We start from the raw sequence: 22,034 nt of genomic DNA, 5'->3' as shown, positions 1-22,034 counted from the left end.
GGTCAATGAGCTAACCTTCCAATTGTTTGTCCTCCCTCTTCAACATCCCCCTTTCTCCTGGCCTAGTTGCAGCCTGCTGGAGGATAGCAACACTCCTACCAATCCTTAGGAAGACCTCAGCTCACTCTGACAATCCCACCAAATGCTGGCATCTTTCTCTCCTCCCTCACTACTCAAAAATGCTTGAAGAACTCGTTTATCATCCAATCTCTTCTTACATTGACTTTGATGATATCTCGGGCCATGTCCAATATGGGTTCCATAGATGGCCCTCTATTGAATCAGTCCTCGCCCATGTCCCTAATTCTCTTACCTCTGCATATCACTGCAAACTAGTTTTCAATCTAATCCTAATGGACCTTTCAGCCATGTTTGAAATAGTTGACCATGCCCCGCTTCTTCATGCCCTCTTGGAAACCGCCCTTGAATGGATACTTCAAATATATGACAATGTTAAAGTGGAACATAAATCAGAGGAGGTGGATGAAGGTTTTAGTGAGTAATGTACATGTGATCATGTGATGCAAATGCTATAAGGATGGAGTTTCCCAATTTACGAAGAAAGCATGTATTTTAGGGAGCAGGGAGGCAGCAGCTGCAACCCTCATTAAAAGTAATACAGATAGATGCCACTGCAAGTGACATTTTAAAATAAATTAAGAAGCCAGTCATTTATTTCTTACTTTATCTGTGTTTATGTTTCTTTTTGGGGTTTTATGGTAAATTACAGCTCCTGCACTGGAAAACATTCAAAACCCTGTCAAGTTTGTACCACATTTCATACGTGCGTCCTTCTTGGCTTTTTATAGTCAAATTAAAGCTTTTTAGCAGCATGCAGTTGAAACGGGGGAGGGGGTTAAACATACATGAATAAAGTCTTGAAAGGTTATTTGGCAAAGGGAGCAGTTTCGGAGTCTAGTCCTCTAACCATTTCTTCCTCCAGGCATGGTTTCAACAAACAAAGCTGCACCAATCCTTTGCCCAATCCTTTACACAGACTCATAGGCTGTGTGATCAGTATCAGCTCTCAATTGACCCCCTATTGCAATCAGAACTGCTTTAAAAATAGCATGCCAGGACAGCACGAGTGCAGAAACCTTCTGGAGGTCAGACTACGAAGTTCCAACTCCTGCATGAAGGGCCTAGATTTGGGAAGACTGCTGCGCCTGGACCTGGAGAAAGAGTCAGTGAAATGGGACTGGCCTGGGGACTGGAGATTCTTCTGTTCCTTCAGAATGCAACACAACGCTCAGATGTGAAGATGTGCAACTATGCGGCAAGACAGCAAATCTACAGTGCAAAGGGAAAGGGGCTAACAAGCATCCGCAGTATTCACAAAGCTTTTTCCAGGAGTAAATAGAATATACAGCTGGAAATAGGTCTAACTTAGATCAACGGAAGTTAGGCCAATTCAATAAGACGTAACAGTGCTCTGCGTGCATACGTCTTGGTCAGGGGTGTTGCTTGGTCTGGAAAAGATCTGGGGCTACACTAATGGCGCGCCTGTCGGGACTCAGGGCTAGCTAGCCTTTTCATTGTAGCCTCTAAACTTCTATGCAGGGCTACAACCAAAAGACCCGGGACTATGGCCCCTTCAGTCCCCCCACCTCCCTGGCCAACGTCTCTCATCTTGGTGAAAATGTTGTCATGTCACAGTACATGGGTGAACTTTCCTAGCGTAAATGTGCTGTAAAGCACTGGAAATTAGCATTTTGTCAGGTTTGTCTTTGATTGAATGCGCGTGCCAGGAGATGTGTGAGTGAAAAGGTGTAATACCCATGGAAGCTCATTTTGAATTCGGCCTTCGGTATGGCTTCTAAGCCTTCCATTCACTCCATGCCCCATTTCTGTCAATTTGTATGGCGGAGAGGAGGGGTGGAACGCAACTTGCATTACCGCCGCTCGCTTCCTCTACCGCCACACAAATCCTCATGCATTTGCACCGGCATGCATTTTCATGCAGGCACAAATGCTGGGGATCCCTACGGATCCACCTGCATTATGCGCCTGCAAAAAGCAGGCAGATACCGTAGGGCTCCATTGTAATCGCTGACTGCCATTCGTCCCTGGCAGGCATCATTTATTTCATTTGTGCGGACGGGGTGCAAAAGGGGGGGGGCAAGAAACAGCATACACGCTTGTACGCCGCCTTTTGCCCTCCCCTTTTTCCTTTTGCTGTGCACATGACGAGAATTAGGTGGCAGGGAGCCTTGTATGTTTAAGTGTTCACCTAACGGCTCCCTGCCACCAAATTATGAGCTCTATTAAAATAAACTCCTCAGTATTCACTGAGATGGATACATGTGGCTTAATTTACAACAGTTCATGGTGTAAATGTGGTTTGATGAGTGCGAAAGTGTTCATTAGTGCATGGAAATTAGTGGCTTTGATGGAGTAAGTGAATATGTTTATAGGAAAAATGTACATTTCTGTGTGAAAATGTGCTTTGTCACTTTTATATGTTAAACTATTACTTACGCCATTGAATTTGCAGGTGAAATGTCTGGCAGAGTATATTCCTTTGGTGGATCGTACCTGTAAGTCTGCTGCTTAGCAAATCAGACTTAACTTATGCAAGGACTTCCTTCAGGCTTAGGGTGGATCTGGAATCTTCACTCGGCGGTTTAGTGAATCCCATTTGCAGACATCACTTACACCACATGTTTGTGAAGCACGTGACCACATCCTCGCTGGCAGGATCTCCATGGGGCAAAGCAAAGAAAACTATCACTAAAGCAGCTGAAAGACCGAAAGGAGAACCCATCTCCAATTAGAAAACTGGCAAAAGAGATCAGAAGGAGGAAGCCTGACGCTGCAATCATGCTCTCAAAGATGGCTCTGCAACCTTTATCTCTCCAGATGTTTTGGACTACAACTTCCATCAGCCTTACCCAGAATACTGAATGGTGATTGCCCAAAACATCAGGTGTTCCACAGATGTCACACCCCTGCTCTAGAACCACTGAGGGTGATGCCAGATGAGCCAAACACTCATTCAGATGTGAGACATTTTAAATAAGACCTGGAAGGGATGAAGAGGTGCTTTGATGGAAGGATCACCCAAGGACATCAACTCAGGCCATTCAAAAAGTTGGGACGGGGGGCCATAAATCAAGGCAATCCTCCGAGAAGCTCCAGATACTGGCAATCTTCTAGGAGGTGTTTTGGTTAAATAATGCTGTTTCACTGTATGAACGTGTTAGCGAGTAAGCTGTCTAGAATGCATAGTGTCAACCTCCATATTCACATGCAAGTGGGATGTAGAAAACAGTTTGATGATGGGGGCACAATATGCTGCTGAAATATGCTACACCTTTTCCAGAATAGTGGGGAAGCCTAGTCCCAATAGACATTGATAACATCTGCTGACATGTGGAAGACTTCAGAGAAGCAGGCATCATTTGGAAACCACTATGTCTTTATGCATTACCAGTAGACATGATTGAAGTTTGTTGTGCCTCAAAACACTTGTGTATAGGTGCAATATAAATAACCAGTACATAAAATAAAGTAAGGCAGGGTCTGTTAATTTTCCCAAATACAAGCCAGAGGAACTAGTTCAGGGGAAACCCGCTGTACTCAAATAACTCTGAAATTGTGACAACAACTCACTGTTTATTAAGAGTCCTTATGACAGGGATTAAGACATGGACATCTCATGATTTCCAATGCTCTCTCGCTGGTTACAGGCTTGTCATAGAGTTTTAATACAAAGTGATGTCACAAGCAAATGATACATTACAAAAACCTTAGGTGGGATGGGATTGGTTAGTTTGGTAGGCTACAAATAGAAAATCCGCAGGGTTAGTTGTTTCATTGGTTAGACAGTGTCTTTTGGCTCCTCCTGTGACCACCCCCTAAATGTTGCAAATACAGGCATGTCAGTTTAGCACATTATTATTGGGTCTTGCAACAAAATATGAACTAGCGTGGAAGGTGGGTAGGGATTGATCAGAGAGGGTCTTCTCAGCCTTGGCACTTTGGAAGGTTATCAGCCCATGAGCAACAATTCAAGGTGGTGGGAACAGCCCCAAATGTGCTATCTGTATCAAACACGGTTACCATCTCCTACCCTGTAGGCCCTGAGACAGAACATTTAGCTTTCAATGTGGTATTACTTTTGTATCATCTGTCTTCAGTTGGATGGGAACAGTGGTCTCTGTCTGGTTAAAATGAATAGGCTCTGTCTATCAATTTGAGATCATGTGTGCAGGGACCACAAACTTAATTTTCCTGCTCACATTTATGAGGATTTTCTCTCCATCTGTGTCCTTGGCAAGAATATGCACAATAGCTGCACAGAGAGCATGGTCTGCACCTCTCTGCGAAACCAGCATGTCAGGCCTCTCTCTGTGTTCTTAAGCCTTCTCAGCGCTTTCCACTCACTTCAATGTGGCTGCAGCTTCCATTTTGATTTACATGGCCACTGATGTTTGATGCGTTCAGCGTCAGCAAGTAGTTTATATGTACTCTCGTACGACTTATGGTTACTGCATTGCAAAAGTGCATCCATCCTCTTAAGTGGGTCATACGCATGTTATTTGTGTCTAGGAGTACTTTAATCTAAGTGTCTCTGTTGATTCATACAGGAATGCATATGTGCTTCATGTCTAATGCAGCTATGTTATGGTCTCAGTCATGATGACATCAGCCCTTGGATGGTCACAGTCAGTCTACTTGCTCCATCGGCTGCAAACTCATCTCTTCAATGATGTCATCAGGATAGGGTCTAAATGGCTATCTGAGTGAATAAGGTCCTCACATGTGTGGTACAACGGTGATGGGGAGGAGGGGGTGAGGAATGAAGCACCCCTTTTTATTACTGTAACGTTTGGACGAGCGCAGGACCAGCGCAACAAGGACCACATTCATATATCCCTCTTAAATCGCCCTCTGGTCAAGAAATCAACCACATTTCCTTTGAGAGTCACACTGTTGACATGTGGCTTCAGAATCCACACTTTTGCCACTCCTCCCAGGTGACCTTTGTACTTCACTTGCTCATTCAATTTCCAGGCCATATAGCAGCAGTCCCCATCAGGTTTACCACCATAGGCAATATCCCACACATTTGCGTGGATCTGGGAGAAATGATAACCTTGTGCCTGGAGGGAGAAGGGGACACTGCTTCAAGTGTGACTGTAGCACTTCAAAAGTGTGTGTCCCTTCATCTGTCTTTGTATCTACATCCAGTAAAATTTTCATTTCTATTATCTTCTGGGTAGTCTTCTTGCATTGTGTTATAGCTACTCTAATGACACAGAAGGCAAGCAGTAATAGTACTAAGGCAGCTGAGAGTACTCTCGGCCCATTGGCTATCCATGATGGGATCCAGCAAAAGATGTATGTCAGCCAACCTTCATCTGCCCCTGCTGGGCTTGTTATTTCTTCCATCTTGGCATGCAGGTCTGATAACTGCATTATGGCCTCTGAAAGGGTCCCATTATCTCCATGTTGGAGGGGGTGGGGGGGCGCCTAGGTGCAACAGGACAGCCAAATTATTGTGCACACGCCTCCTTCCACAGCTGTGAGGAGATCAAAGACATATCTATTTTAAAGGGTCATGAGTCTGACAGCTCTTAGCTCTTCTTTGACAGTGTTGAACCCTTTAATCATTGAATTTATTGTCTGAAGCACTTCCCACCAGATAATTCTGAGCCACTTGGCATTCTGTTTGGCCTGAACCCCTGGAATAACTTAAGCGAAAAGCATTTCAGTCCTGCTGAACAGTTTGTGCTCTGGCGGTTTCGCATCGAGTGCTTTTTTCATCCTGGTCAAAATATATTTCCCTCTCTTCACTCTGGTCAACTCCATTGATCTTCTCTTTGTCTGGTGTGTGTCCATTTTGGGGAACCAATCTACTTGTATGTCTTTCTGACGCACTAGTAAGGCTTGTGTATTCAAGTGACAGGTCCTGTAGTGGTATATCATTACTGCATTGCTGACCTTCATACCTTGTATCTTCGATGTCCGATGTTCATTTGCATCCTTTATGCTCCCCAACCTTCACTGGACCACAGGGAAGCATTCTCGGGTGGAATAATTGACAAAGAGCCTGCTTCATTCTCTTCCCATGTGAGCAGCTTTGCACTCGCCGCCCATTCTTTGAGACAGTCATCATTTTCCTTCTGTACCACTTCGACTGGAACCATCAGAAGTGCCTGTGCTTTGCACCCTATCTTCCCCTCCATCCCCCTTCTCCTGTGAACATCTGTCCACATACCAACAGTTGAGATCTCCCCCAGCAACCTGGCAGTCCTCCTGTTTCCTTTTTTCCTGTTTTCGGGCACTGCAATTCCTTTGGGTTACTACTCTGGCTTCCCCTTTGTTTGGGCCATCTAGTATATACTGTATCATTTTGTATGAGCTCCAGTCCCATCCATCATTGCTTGATTCTTGATTTGCTATCTTCATATGAGAACGTCTTTTGTGACATCCATCGTAGTGTAGCCCATCTTCTTTGAAATGTTTCCCTTGTGTGCAGAGCGCTAAGTGCATACAGCATTGTGCTCTGGCTGTTGGAATTTCTGTTGCTATGAATGTACTGGAGGCATTCATGACATAGGGGTTGTGTTAGCATACTCTTCAAAATGTGTGTAATTGTGCATCTTTTTGTCAATGAAGGAAGGTAAAGAGATAGAGACAGCAGAATGCAAAAAAAGGTCAGTACAATCAATGACTCTTTCTGCAGGATCCATTGTCTGCATACTGGTGCGCTCTTGAAGTTGTCAACAACTTCAACAAAAAGGTTTGCCAAAACTCATAAGCTTTGATATTATCATTGTTAAGACAGTCAGGCTGTGATAGCACTGTGCTAATGCAGCAATAAAAAATGTTTCAAATATAAACTGAGCCTATTAAGAAGGGCAATAGTAATACATTGTTTATTGTCAGAATTAAATAACATGTGTGTGACATAAGGAAGGAAGGCATAGACAAATATGTTCCCAGGCACCATCTGCTCTGTGTTGCTTATGTGTTCATGAAGTGCTTTACTTCAATAGTGCAAGTGTAGAATTACTCATCAAAACTCAACTCACAGATGTGCAGGGATTACCTAGTGTAAGAAAAGACAGTGGGCCTCGTTACAACCCTGGTGTTAAGGGGTTAACGGCGCCGTAAAAGGCTGTGGTGCCGTTAAACCCTTAACGCCCGATTCACACTTTAACGCCTGCTTTTTGCAGGTGTTAAAGTCCAACCCGCTTAGGGACCTTGGTGCTAATTACGGCACCGTAATTTACGGTGCCGTAATTAGCGCCTTCCCCATTCCCATTGAGCCCTATGGGCCAAAAATGGGAATGAGGAAGGGGCCATGGTGAATGGGGATTTACCGCCCGCCAACCTTGGAATGGGGCAGTAAATCCGCCATCCACCATGGCGGAATCCGGCATGGACCATGGTGCTAATAGCACCATGGTCCAACGCCAGGGTCGTAATGAGGGCCAGTGTGCAGAAACTAGCATTCTGTACGTTCCTGTCTAGCTCTGGTTCAGTAACGTGTTTGAATCTGTTGGGGTTAATTTTCTTCTTCTTGCAGTCTATCGTCTATGTGTTGGGCTAAGGGGTCTCACCTCGGCATGGCTTGAGATCTCCCAGATAATTCCACGCTTTCTTCCCTACTAATTTAACAGCATTGTCTTTTGCTTTCCCTTCGGTGAAGGGGTCTTTGAAACGCGGCTTGTGGCACACTCTAATAACATTTCTAAACAGGACCTGGTCTCCAGGATAAAGCACTGGTGGTTTTAGCAGTTCAGATGGTTCTACTTGTGTGTTATCTTCATCATCCATCTTGGACCTCCCCAGCCGCGACTTCAGCTGTTGAGAGCTAAAAGAAGCACTAGCCATCGCCAAAGCAAGATATTCATGCATTTCATTCCCATGAACAGTGGCAACATTATGGGCGTCCGTCAATTCTCTAGTGGGAGGAGCAAGTGAGAGGCACATGCATAGTCCTGTTACAACCTCATGTGAGTTAAATGGTGATCAGATGCAGGATGATTACGCAGAAAGTAAATCCGAGGGCAGGCAATGAAGCCACCCCTTTTATTGTAATTTTTGTTTTAGCATTTATTTCTTTGAGCAGGACATTGAGGCGTTCACAAATCCTATTTGCTTGCAGGTGATAAGCACAGGAAAACTTATGCTTAATTCCAATCAGGGCTGTGATATGCTTAAACACTTCATTTCTGAAGCGAGGTCCATTATCTGATTGTAGGACCTTACACACACCCCACCGTGGGAACACCTCTCTGATGAGGAATTTCACTGCACTGAAGGAATGGGGGTGTGAGCATGGACCAGCTTCGTTCCAGTGAGAAAATGTGCATACTACTACAAGCATATACCTGTAGGCATTACAATTTCTGATCATATTCACGTAATCTATGTGGCGATGTTGGAAGGACCAACTAGGGAGCAGTATGGCTCCTCGCAATACATGCAACATGTGTCCCGCAGTAGATTTCTGACAGTCAAAGCAGTCATGCATAAAGGTGGCAATATAATCAGCCAAGTTGGAACGTAACCAGTCTTCCTTTTTTTATGTGCGGCAAGAACATCTTTGCTAAGGTGGGTCGGGTAGTGCAGCTGCATAAGCGCAATCTGCAATAATGCAAAAGTAATAACCGGCTTTCTGGTGCTCTCCTGTCGGCACATTGCAGTGGTGCAGGATATAAAGCACCCTCTCTTTATCCACAGCTCTTTCTCCTCTGCTGGTGCTCATCCCCAAAATTCTATTATTGGGTAATAGGCAAGGAACTATATCCCTCTCGCAATATCATGCTGAGCATTCGCATGAGTTTATTAGGTGGACTGTCAAACTCATTTATTCATGCAAAATATGCTGCTTGCTTTGCTTCTGCATATGCTGCTTCATTGGCATGGGAAACCATGTCCTCCCCCCTCGTTTGGGCTTGGCATTTCATGACCGCAATGGTCGATGAGAGGTGCAGCAGGTCTATGAGCCTGTCCAATATGGGAGCGTGCTGCAGTGGTGTACCATCAGTAGGCGGAGTCAGAGTACACCGTGATCTCCGCGTCCGAATGCACTTCTAATACTATTATGAGTGCAACCCATACTGCTGCTTGCACTGAAAATGTGAGGGTTATCTTGCACTTGCCACTACTTCAAAAGTCCCACTCTGTCTTAATTACACAACTGCCACCCCAGTATGTCTTTCTCCTGTCGTCTGGTCAATAGTTGAGGTCCTGTCAATAAAGAGTACCTCCCCTCCCCAGAGGGAATTCTGCCTGCTCTAAGAATGTTGTCATAATATTTTGTGTACTGTGATGAACCTGAGGGCATCCTCCCATCTCTTCGCCTTGGATCCTCTTCTCAGGTGGCCAGGGAAAAGCCATCGCTTTTTGATCCTGATGCTGGGTGTGGATATGCGAGGGAGGATCACCTGGGTGGAGGGACCTTGGGGAGTGGATGTATTCAGAAGAGGCATGGTTTCCCCCTTTCCCTTATCTGAATACACCCTGCCCTCCCCTACCTTTGTTGTTTTTTTTCAGTTTGGCACTCTTTCACATCCACATACGGTTCCATATTCATATCTCTTTAAGACTGGGACAAGAAGATGGCAACTAAGAGCAATGCACACTTCCATTTGTGCACACCACTCTCGTACTGAGATGAAGAAGAGGACTGTGAAACACCAGTACCATGGTCAGGCAAGTCTGACTAATTGGGGCAGGCAAATGACTTACACCTGCAGGCAGTTGAAAGGCTACAGGTGTACAAGGACAAAGAAGCCATAAGGAAAGAGAGGCCCATCTGGAGGGAGAAACAGGGCATCCCATTTGGACAGAGGAACCTGCTCGGTGAAAAGGACTCCGAGTGCAGCAGAGGAGCGAGAGAGAGGCTGCAGCCCAAACAGGGTGTGTGAAGATTGGGAGCCCTGCAGAATCCAATGATGTGTGTCCCTCGCTGGAGCTGGGCAGCAGGAAGGTTCTGAAGAGGCGAGCGCTGCTCATCAAAGCTCCTAACGAGTGAAAGGGGAGTGAGCGACCGCAGAGGAGAAAACCAAAGGCACCCGGAGGAGCCACTGAATACTGGTGCATGACCGAGAGGGAAAGTCACATCGGGGCACTCCAGGTGCCTTTGGTTTTCTCCTCTGCGGTCGCTCACTCCCCTTTCACTCGTTTGGGCACAAGGAGATGCCAATCATATGAAAACTTATGCTAAAGGGTCGGAAGAACGAAGGAAAGATGTGTGAAAACCAAATGCGCTGCAACACATTTTTTGCGTTATTGAATCTGTACTGCACACATGAAATAAAAAGTCATATGCAATTTTGAATACAGTGACAGCAAGTCAAAAGCATTGATGGACAATATGATAGTGTGAATCAAAGGAAAGCCAGTAGCAAGGGCTAGGGAAAGCAAGTGAAAAGCAAGTAGTAAGCCCTATTGTGAAGTGTGAAAGCAAGGTGGGTACAAGGGAAGCACCACATACAGTGAATGGCATGAAATTCACGTTATGTCTGCCACTTTCAGGCATTACTGAAAGCCAATAGAACTGATTGTGATTTTGAAGCTAAAAGAGCTCTCTTCTTGGGGAAGGAACTGTGGTGAATTTGGGGAAGGGAACCCTGAGTCCTTCTGAAACTGTGTTGAACTTGGGGAAGGGAACCCCAAGGTCTTTGGTGCGAAACTGTTTCAAACTTGGGGAAGTGGCTGACACACAAGCCAAGGAGCTGGAAGAAGTTCTGAACTTTATTTTGAACACCATTTCTTTGGTTGCTGACATCCCTACACATTGTGAATATTTATTTGTGAGGGCAAGTATAGGTTTTGTATACAGACAGACCTTTAAGTTGAACCTAATGACAGAGACTATCCCAATTTAACATAGGGCAAGTTAGGCCTTACTCCATCCTGACAAATGAGAAATAAATCCTTGATTCTAGAAAAACTGAATCTGTTGTCTGTGTCTTACTTCATGATCCTTCACAGTATATGGTACAATCATGTACATAGTATCCTTCTTCTTCTTGTTCCGCTACAAATGTCACTGGGTTTATGATTTTGTACCTCACTACCTTTATCGCCGGATTCAAAATAATCATCTCATATCCAGATGCTCTCTGTGTGGTCAATGTGCGCTTAGGCTTTTCAAGAATGGCAAAAAGGGCATGCTACACATACAGAGTGGTGCTACAGCCCATCACAACACTTGTTGATTTCTCTACTGCAAAATCAGTAACAGCCAATGCTTGTTCTCTCGGATAGTGATCTCTCATCACTGGATCTAAATTCCCATTGTAGTAAGCTATTGGTTTGTGTCCTAGGGTAGTTTTCTGTGTGAGCACTGGACTACTTATGTGGTGTGTGACAACAGATACAATTCTGCACTGTAGTCAGAAATCCCCAATACTTGGCCTGTGCATATTGGCCCCTTTAGTTCATCAAATGCTTCTGTCATCTCCCTTGTGCATGTTAATTTACCACCCACCCCTTTGAGCCTCTTTAAGCCCGCTTAAGATGGGTCTAATGTATGTACTGTAGTCGAACACCCAGGCTCACCCATAATTACAGAGACCTAAGAATTGCTGTGTTTCCCTCACGGTCTTTGGTGGCGGCATTCTGAAAATCATATCTACTCTCTCAGGAGTCACCTTCCTGCGCTATTAGCAGTCCAATATATAAAACCTCTCTCTGGCAATACTGTAATTTCACATTGTCCACCTTGTAACCCTTTTCTGCTAGAACTCAGTCCTTTTGACACTGCATGTCTGACCTGTGACATATGAAAATGTCATCCATGTACTGAATGACTGTACTGTCCACATGTACATTCCCCAGGTCCATTTGTAGGACCATATTGAATAAAGAAGGGGATTTACATTACCCTGGGGAAGTCTTGTGTGTTTCCACTTTTTCTTTATTTCTATATAGAAATGACATCAGATCGTGTGATTCTTCGTGAAGCGGGATAGAGAAGAAAGTGTTATTCAAGTCTTTCACCATTAAATGAGTTGCTTCCAGTGGAATACTATATGGTATTATTGCTGGATTTGGAACTAAAGGGAACTTTGCTTCAACAATATTGTTCAAAGGGAGCAAATCCTGAATAAAAATGCAACAATCCCCCTTTCTCCTTCTTCACAGGGTACACAAACATGTTACTTTGAAATTCTGATGGCACTAGAATTCCCTGCTGCACTAGTATGAAAATAATATAAAAAAACACCTTTGTCTGCTTCCCTAGATACAGGCTATTGCTTTGCCCTTGGTAAAATCACCCCTGGATTGAGCTTAATTTTAACAGCTCCTACTCCCTTCAAGAGGCCAACAACATACCGGCAACCGGTCCATAATGTGCTTGGTACTTGGGCTAGGTCCTCCTCATGGAATGACAGAGGAACTTTATTTATTAGGGCAATTCTCTGTGGCACTTCTCTGTAATGAATTCTTACCCAGTACATGATGCTCATAAAAAAACACCCTCTCAATTTCTGAATAGTCATCCCGAAACAATTCATCATCTGTCAAGTCAGTCAGTCTATGCCCTTCTCCTACTGCAATTAATAATAATAATGATTTAGCATTTATATAGCGCTATGAAACCTCAGGCATCTGAGTGCTGCGTATTATTACCCATGGTGCGTGGTGCCCATTTTCGACCTCAGAAGGATGAAAGACTGTGTTTGGCCATACCAGGATTTGAACCTGTATCAGCAGGCTCTGCACTGATGTCAATGCTAGCGCTCTACTCACTGTGCTATCAGACCGGCTCAGACGGATTACTGCTCTCCATGCTCACTCTGTATCATCAGTCCCGTGCAATACTATTCTCTCGCCCCTTACAATAACTGTCTCCAATTCTAGCGAAAACACCTGTCTTTCTTTCTCTAAGGCAATCTCTGGTCTAAACAAGACTTTGTTTTGTAAGCAAAGCAGCTTTCCCTTGATCCCTGGAAGCCATGCTAATAACACTTCCACCCCATATTGAAACACCTCAGGATCTGGGGCACCCCTGTGTGTACAGTCTGGCCACAAATTGCATGAATACATTCTCGTGCATTCATATAGTGAATTCCTTGAGTAGAACACACTATCCCCTTCTTGATGAACAAGACGGTCACATTGAGTTTGCTCATGATGACCCTTCCCATTATATTAACTGGTGTCTGTTGGGAATATAACAATGGCATGGTAAGGTCATGCTCCCCTATGGAAATTGGCAGTTTGTCAGTAAAAGAAACTGAATCCATAGCCCAGAGAAACCTTGAGGATTCATGGCAATGCCTCACATAGGGTATCTCCCCTCCCTAATACAGAATCTGGTTGATGCCATATCTATGAGAAAAGAGAAAGCCTTGTCACTTATCATTATCCCTACACGTAGTTCCTCGTTCGGGCCGGGTGTAACAGATAGATTGAACAAAAGTCAGTTTGGATGTCCTGTTTTGGGGATAAGGTCATCCCCGTCCAAGTGGAAGTTTTTCCTCCCACTGCGGTCACACCCCATAGATTTGGAAGGGGAGTCTGCACAATGGTGTCTGCCTGTCTTGTGGCTACAGCGTTTTGCTGCACTGGCTCTTGTGATGCTTTTTGTGGTGGCGGTTTGTACACCTGTGCCTGCTATGTATACGTCATGGGCTGTTGCGACTGTGCCGGTGCATGTTGTGTCTGCATGTGATCTTGGGCATAATAGTCAGGTCACCCCCCCCCCCCATTCTGTTGTGCTTCCCCTGCTTCTACACACTCGCAATATGTGGACTATCTTCCCATATGTCCAACACTTTGTTGTACTGCCCATGGGTCTGGGCTGTCCACCATTAAACCTTTCTCCACTTTGCTGCACTGGGTACCCTGCTTCTCTCTGGGTACACCCCATCTTCCTCATGGCCAATAGTTAGTGTTCCCCCTTCCTACAAAACCTCCCCCTGCCATTTGCTGCTGATTCTGCATGTTCTGGGTGGGCACTCCCTCTCCGCTCGCCAACATCGTCCCTTCCATTGTATATTTTGAGAGTTTTCTCTGAAGTAACTTTGCTTCTTCCTGTTTGCTTTCTTTGTTTTTCGTTCTTGTGTTCTCCTGCATTAGCCGACAAGAATGTACTAAAATCAATTGAATTTCCGACCATGGCTTCGCCTCCATCCCCACAATTTTTTTCAGTTGCTTTTGCACTTGCTCTGGTAACCGCTGGCTTAGTATGTAGTAAAATAAACCCACTGTTTCATTCCACGGTTCACACGTCTCGTAACACCAGCCTTCATCTATCGCCCGAATATACTGAATTGAGTCTTCCTCCTCACACATGTTGCGTGCCATAATTGTGTTTATCTCTGATGTGTCTGGGTACTTTACCCTCAGAGCCTTCCATACGACTACACTGCAGTTATTGAACGGCGGCCCCGCCGTGTGCTGTGATCAGCGCTGTTACTCTGGGGCATCCTGCCCATTTCCAAATATTGTCAGCTACCTCCCCAAGAATGTCATAGAGTAATCTCTTTAATTCATCCACTGCCAATGTCGTCCCGCTGTCAATCTTTCTGGTTTGTAAATCAGATTTCCCTTTCCTGCAGTCAACAATGGCAGCTTGCACCTCAAATTATCTTTGTCCATCTGTTGCCATTGTATATATTGTGGTTGTCTACCACCGTTTACCAGCAGCGGAAAGTGTGTCCGTCTCACACCTCTCTCATACTTCCCCAAATCTTTAATGACTGTAAATGCTCTTGTCATGCTAGCTCTCATTCATCCTGGTAATGCTTTCAACATCTGCCCATATGGTGTAACTTCGTCTGCGACATGAGATCTGCCTTTGGAGCGCTCAAGCCATCCCTCAGGTTTTAGCTTTCCACTTTCTGTACCTTCCTCTTCTTCCCACAGTGTCTCTTGCTCTGGGATTACTCCCTTGGAGGAGCGACGTGGCCGCCTCCCTTCATCGTCATCACTCTCCCCTTATTATTCTTCTGATCCCATTGTCCCCAAACTGTTATCACTGTCTTCAACTCCTGTCATTCTGTCCTCTTCTTCCTTGAGGCGTCTCTCTCTACCTCTCTCTCTCTCTCTCTCTCTCTCTCTCTCTCTCTCTCCCTCTCTCTCTCTCTCTCCTGTCTTTTGTCTCTCCTTTTCCTTTATCTCTGCGTCGACATTCTTTGACAAGTCTAACCATTTCGATTTCCCCTTCTCTCTCCACAATTTCAACTGCCTTTCCTTTTCTTCCTCAGCCTTTCTCATCACCTTCTCCTCTATTTCTTTCTGTCGCCTCCTCTTTTCCATTTACCCTCTCTCCTTCTCTTCTACATTCACTGCCTCCTGTCTCAACCATTCTTGCTCCTTTCTCTCTGCTCTTTCTCTTCTCATCACATCTTCCATTACCTCTACCCATTCTCTGTCCTCTTCTTCTGCCTCCTTTTGTTTCTTAGCTTCCTCCTCAATGTTTCAATGTGTATGATCTCTGTTACACTCCTTCTGTCTATTTTGAACAAAAAATATCTGTCCTCCCACCCAATCATTCAGTGGGAACATTGTCTCATCCCCTATGCATACCTGAGTCACTGTGTCTCCCCCAGTCAACTTTGCTTGCATGTCACTGCGCTCTTTGCGTTCGTCAATCACAACCCCTGTTTTCTTGTTCGCCAGTTTAGCACTACTAAGTGTGTAATCGCTACTATAGGCAGGAGGTGCATAAATGGGATTATTGAACCCAGGATGTTATTTTAACTCCTCCAACTGAAAAAATCCCTGGCCTCCTATGAGTGGGTCAGTTGTTTCAGGAGGAGGAGCCATGGGCGCATCACCCCTGTGGCCTCATGCTGCCAAAGCATTCATTCTTTCTTGGGTGGGTCCTCTTCTTTGTCCTCAAAACATCAGCCTTGAATCCTATATTGCAAATATGTTGCTTAATTTCTTTCCCTTATATGCAGAATGTATATTTCGAAAGACTATAGTTGCATATTTTATCCTGATAACGCGGAAGGGACCTGCACAAGTGTTTAAGGGATGTAGCCCCCATGGTGGCATGTCGCTCTCTGACTGCTGATACTTACTCAACCTCAAATGGTAATATTTTGCACACTTAGACAATTTAAGTTCGCTGTTACAGTTATTGTGAACAATTAATACATTTCTCCAAACCACAATAACTTCCGATTTATTCCATCAGCCTATGTGGCTCACCAACATCAGCAAGGGTGTATTCCGCACACTGCCCATACTCTAATCTCTGCCTTCAAAGGCCAAGCCACAAATCCCCAGGTGCTCCTCGATCCCAACTCGAATAGTACAACAACTATCTTGTTTCCTAAAAAGCTTTGACATCAGTTTGCTCTGCCAAAATAACAACTCCTTTTCCACAAAAACACAGAACAGAAATACACCACAAATACAGCTGTCTTTCTTCTTTTTTCATTCACAGGGGAATCCATTTCTTAAAAGTGCTTACTGAGGGGTGTGGTCCTTCTTCTACACCATAAATAGCATAGGATAACCTTGAATCTGTTTTTTTTCTTTTTTCTGTAACTTCAACAAGGTACCAACTTCCGCAACCAAAGCTAATCGCATAGCCACAGAGAATCATCTCATCACCCCTAACCTAGCTACCACTCAGAACCAGGGAATCTCCCATGAATAACATACAAACAAACCACAACACAACTCCCCCAATATTTGTCAAATTGTTGGACTCATACTCACACTCTGTGGATCTCCTGAAGCCCTTGGATACTGGCACTCCCATAATCTGCCACTCTGCCTTCCAGTCTGCTCGGCGTCTCATGGGGAGCGGGCAGGAATTTCACCAAGGGGCTTCTGACAGCCGTCTCAGTTTCCATGCATGGTCAGTAGTTCAGTCCTCACGGGTCGCGACGCATCAATTCGGGCATGTGATGGAAAAAATTGGTATTGGCGACAGGGGTCTTATGGACCATCCTCTGCTACGACCTGAAGTCAGGCTGAGGATTTATTAATATTCCAATTACAAGCAAGAGGAACTGGTCCAGAGGAAATCCCCCGCACTCAAAAATAGAAGAGTCCAGAAATGTGACAAATCTTATTGTTTTTTGAAACCTTTCAAATAGGGATCAAGTTAAGGACAACACATCATTCACCAATACTTTCTCATCATTCTCAGGCTTGTCATGATCTTTTAAGGCTTTGTGAAGTAACAAAATAAATCGTGTATTGCAAAAATCTAAGGTAACATTGGATTGGTGAGTTAGGTGGACTACATATAGGACATTTATGGAGTTAGTAACCTATTGGCTAAACTGTTTATGGTGGCTCCTTCTGTGACCACCTCCTAAATGTTGGAACTACAGGTCTGTCAGGTTAGCGTGCTGTCATTGGACTATGCAACAAAGTGGGAGCTGGCACGGAACTTGGGTAGGAATTGCACAGCAAGGGTTTCTCAGCCTTGGTGATTTGGAAAGTTACCAGCCTATGAGCAACTATTCAAGGTGGTGGGAACAGCCACAAAGGTGCTGCTTGTACGGTGAAGGCATCATAAAGTAGACACAGACAATTGAGGTGAAGTTTTGGGTATAAATTTTTATTCAACAAAGAAGGGTTGGTTGAAGGCCCAACCTGTCATATGCTAAGGTGGGATTTCCCTACCTAAATAAAATGGGTGTGGGTTGAAAGCCAGAGATCCAAATGTTTGAGGGAGAAAAGACTGAAGATTGTTCTTCCAAAATAACCTTCAGTCTTTTCTCCGCTGAATATTTCCAACTTGGCCCCCGCCAACCAGCTACTCCCCCACCACACCTCCATCCACACCCCCACCAAACCCCCAAACCCCTACTTACCTTGCAGCTGCTGATTCGCAGAGTCCATGCAATGCATGTTTCCTTTCACTTCAGTGATCGGAAACCGGCGCCGGAGGGTCCTTTCCTTTTTTTGGACAGGACTGGCTGCGGGGGATGCCCCTGCAACCCCTGCTCACATCTCAATATAGTGAGCAAGGGTTTGGGTGACACCACGGCAGCCCTTCTTTTTTTTTTCTTTTTTTCTTGGCTTTTTCAGGATAGGCTGCGGGAGACACCCCAACAACCCCCGCACACAATACAGTGAGCAAGAGTGTGGGGGACACCCTCGCAGCCCTCAGCACCAAATGCATGATCTGGTTGAACTTTTTGGCTGTTCAGAATTTTCAAACAGCGAAAATTCGACCAAATCATACATTCGGTCATTTATTATTAGTCATTTTGGGCGTTTCCAATGAAACTAAGGATAGCCTTTGTCAGGAAGTCCAAAGTAAAAGTCTGTGTCCAAAACCTATACTTGCCCTCACATCTATTTGTATACAATGTGCAGGGATGTGAGTGTCAAAAGAATAAGTGTTCAAATAAAAGTTCAAGCTTCTTCCAGCTCTTGGTTTATTTATCAAAGACTCTCTTCTCCAATGTTCACAATAGTTCACAATACACATCCATTACCTTCCCCACACTTGAAGATAGTTCACAATGAAAAGGAGTTCCCTTCTCCATGCTTCTAAGTCTTTCACTTTCTTTAAAACACAACTCCTGGGAATATATCCCAGCTCTTCTGCTTTGGTTACCTTTCATCAATTCCAAAAATGTATATTTCTTTAGTTTCAGTTCATACAAAAGTTTCTTTAGTTCCAATCACAAGCTTATTTGCAAGAATTTGAAGGGGCTTTTCCATGGGCCGGTGTACTAAGTCTAGGTGCAGTTGTCGGACCACACGGTACACCCATTACAGGTCACATAACTGACACACCTTATTTGCCTCTTTTCCTCTGTAGGCATGTTGCCACAGTTTCAGCTCTATAGAGGTGCTTGGTTTACTTTCACTTCACATCCTCATGATGCTTTGCCATTTCTTATTATGCCACTATTTACTTGATGTAGTTTTATATGCTTCTTTGGCTCTTGCCAATGTGTGGTCTCTCAAATTACACAGTTCCTTTATATAAGCTTCTATGGCTCTTGACAATGCTTGTTCTTTCAAATCACACAATTCCTTCATATAAGCTTCTATGGGTCTTTCCAATGCTTGTTCTCTCAAATCACACAGTTTCTTTATTTATTGTGCTTCCACAAAAACTGCTTTCATTCAGATCGGGATTCAATAATACTTGTTTCAATTCAAGTCGATAATCAAAAGTGCTTTCCGTCATTCGAATTGGTATTCACCAATACTTGCTTCAATTCAGATTAATATTCAAAAATTCTTTCTTTCAAATTGGCTCTCAATATTCGAAAGTACTTTCTGTCATTCGAATCAGTATTCACCAATACTTGCTTCAGATTGATATTCAAAAATGTGTTCTTTCATTCGAATTGCTTTCATTACATTTTCCACTGGTCTGACCTGCTCGCCTGCTGCCCGGGCGCCCCCCTTCCTAGGTTGACTCACCGGTTGGTCAATATGGCACTCCAGTGAGGCATCTGGCCACCACAAGCTCTCTCTCTCTCTCGTGCAGTGCCTCAGCGGTACTGCGTGGCTTCGTTCCACCCCACAATGCTTTTCCTGCAACCCAGGCCTCAATTAGAAGCTTCACCTGGTCACGTCGACTTCCTTTCCACAGTCTGCTGCACGCCTCCAGCTTCTTTCAGTCTCGGTTTCCGCTGCACACATTCTGCCTCTGCCAGGCGCTCTCGAGCCCTCTGTCTGTGAAGCCGCTTTCCCGGAGAGGTCTGCGCTCCAACAGCAGTCAGCAGCACTGCTTCCACAGCTGACTCCATTTTCACCGCTCTTCATGCTTTGAAACTTCCCTCCAGGCTGATTGGTCCAAAAAGGACTAGACCGCTCACTGCCAGCTTGGGAGTTCCATATTACTCTTGCTAGACTCCTCATTCCAGTACCAAACTGGTGTGTGCAAGTGTGTTTGTCAATAAAGAGTGGATGTACTTTTCTGGTTGGCCTGGGTTTGTCTCTTCCCATCTCAGTACCAAATTGGTGTCTCTTGGGGTATGTTCTGTTGGGCACATGGAGAAAGGACTGGCAATAGCCTATAAAGGGCTACGGCCAGCGGTCGAAGTGTACAAAAAGAAGTAGTGGAACTATGTTCCCTACTGGCCTGCCCCCGCTCCTCACAACCCCCATCTCCACCCCCTCCCCACGTACAATACAAACCACAAAACACATGCAACTGCTGTTCAAGGGAATGCTCAGTGCAGTGCACTGAAAGTGCAAGTTTCAATTTCTTCCTGCACTTTCATTTTAAAACGAAACCATTCGGAACAGTTTCTTTTTAAAATAAAAGTATAGGAGCAGTAAAACTTAATTTAAAAAAGTAGAGGAGCACCGCTCCCAACCGCCCCCGCCCACTTCGACCACTGGCTATGGCCAGGGGAAGGCAGACTCATTGTGAAAGGGAAATGGGGGATACCGTGTCTCATGCAAGGGTATCCCACCTCCATTCCTCAAGTCTCCTATCCCCAGGTAGTCCTTCCTCACATATCCACCCTCAGGGTCAGGATCCAGTAGCATTGGCCTTTCTCTGGTATCCTTAGAGGAGAACCTATTGGGGAAAGAGGTGAGGACGCCTTCAGATTCCTCACAGTACTGTGAGAAACCTGAGGGCGTCCTCACATCTACTCCCCTTGGATCCCCTTCTCAGGTGGCCAGGGAAAGGCCATCACTTTTGGATCTTGACCCTGGGGGTGGAGAGGTGAGGGAGGATCATCTGGATGAGGGTCCGTGGGGATTGGTGAGAGGACATCCCTGAGGGAGACACAATATTCGGCCTTCCCATTTCATAAGGAACCCATTATCACAGACGCATTTATAGGGTGTTGTTACCGCTTTTCGTATGGCCTGGGTAACACCAGGAAGATTTATAAATCTTGGAGACACAGGAGAAGAGTGAAAGAGAAGAGGTGGCTCACAGGTGAGACCTGGTATCACTCTTTCCATTGATATGACCAACCTAGCCCGTCCCTGACCTTTATTGGTTACTACAAAGCTGTTCCCCTCATTTTCCCACATGTGACACTTGTCAGTACTGGGATGAGGAAGAGGGGACTAGGAGTATTAAACACCATTAGGTACTTTCAGCACTTTGGTACTGGAGCGATGATGAGGACTGCACAAGAATACCATTGGGGAAGTCAGGCATGTCCCACAAATAGGCTGCATAGAGGTCAGGCAATTGAACGTATACACCCACACCTGTGGATGGTTAAGACTCCTAGGGAGTATAAGAGGTGGGGCTGCATACAAGTGAGGGGGAAGCCATTGCATCAGAAGAGAGGCAGAAGCTGTGGTGTTGAAGGAGGCTGTGACCGACCAAAGTCTGAGGCAGAGGGTGCCGAGGCCAGAGTCCCTGTGAGGCTGAAGACTGGTCTTGCGTGTGTCAAAGGATCTGCTGTTCCCTTCTGCAGCAGTCGAGCAGCAGACAGCAGTGCTGAGTTAGGCTGTTCTACTAAGTTTGTAATTGAATGCTTGTTACCTCTGGGTGTGGCAATGACACCGGAGTGCCTGAGGTGCAGCCAGAGACCCCCGTTCCTTAGGAGAAGTTGAAAGGAGTGGATTACTGGTGAGGTGACACAACCCAGAAGTATGCATGATTGGCAGAAGCATGCTGGAACATTGGTGAATCTCTGTGAAAAGGAAGATGCTGGGTTGCTTCACAGTGAACGCGAAAACCTTGTGATATTGTTACAATTGAAGAGAAAGCATTGTTAAATACAACGCACAATGAAAAAGCCCTCTGCAAGCAGAAACAAAGTGAAGAGGCACTGTTTAAGTGAAACTGAAGTTACAGCGCAAGAGTGGCAGATCGCGGGTGAACTTTTTCCCTGTGAAATCATTGAATCTTTTTGTTCATAAAGTGTTTGATGTTGTATAAATGAAAACGGAGGAATAAATGCATTTCCCAAGCCAAGAGAATGTTGCAACTATTATAAAGAATCACGAAGGAAGCATTATTGGCAAGATAAATGGGCTATGCAAACAAGAGTGATACAAATGCAATTTCAGAGCCAGTAGAAATTATATGAAACAAGTATTGATTCAAGCCAATAGAACTCTCAGGAAATCTTAGAAAGTTGTGAGAAAGTCTTTAAAACCAAAACTGTGATACTTTTTGAATCCCAAAATGATTGCAAATTTGA

The sequence above is a fragment of the Ambystoma mexicanum genome, chromosome 4p (assembly GCF_040938575.1).
Source record: "Ambystoma mexicanum isolate Mex_15411 chromosome 4p, UKY_AmexF1_1, whole genome shotgun sequence".
Taxonomy (NCBI): domain Eukaryota; kingdom Metazoa; phylum Chordata; class Amphibia; order Caudata; family Ambystomatidae; genus Ambystoma; species Ambystoma mexicanum.
This window is presented reverse-complemented; position numbering follows the sequence as displayed.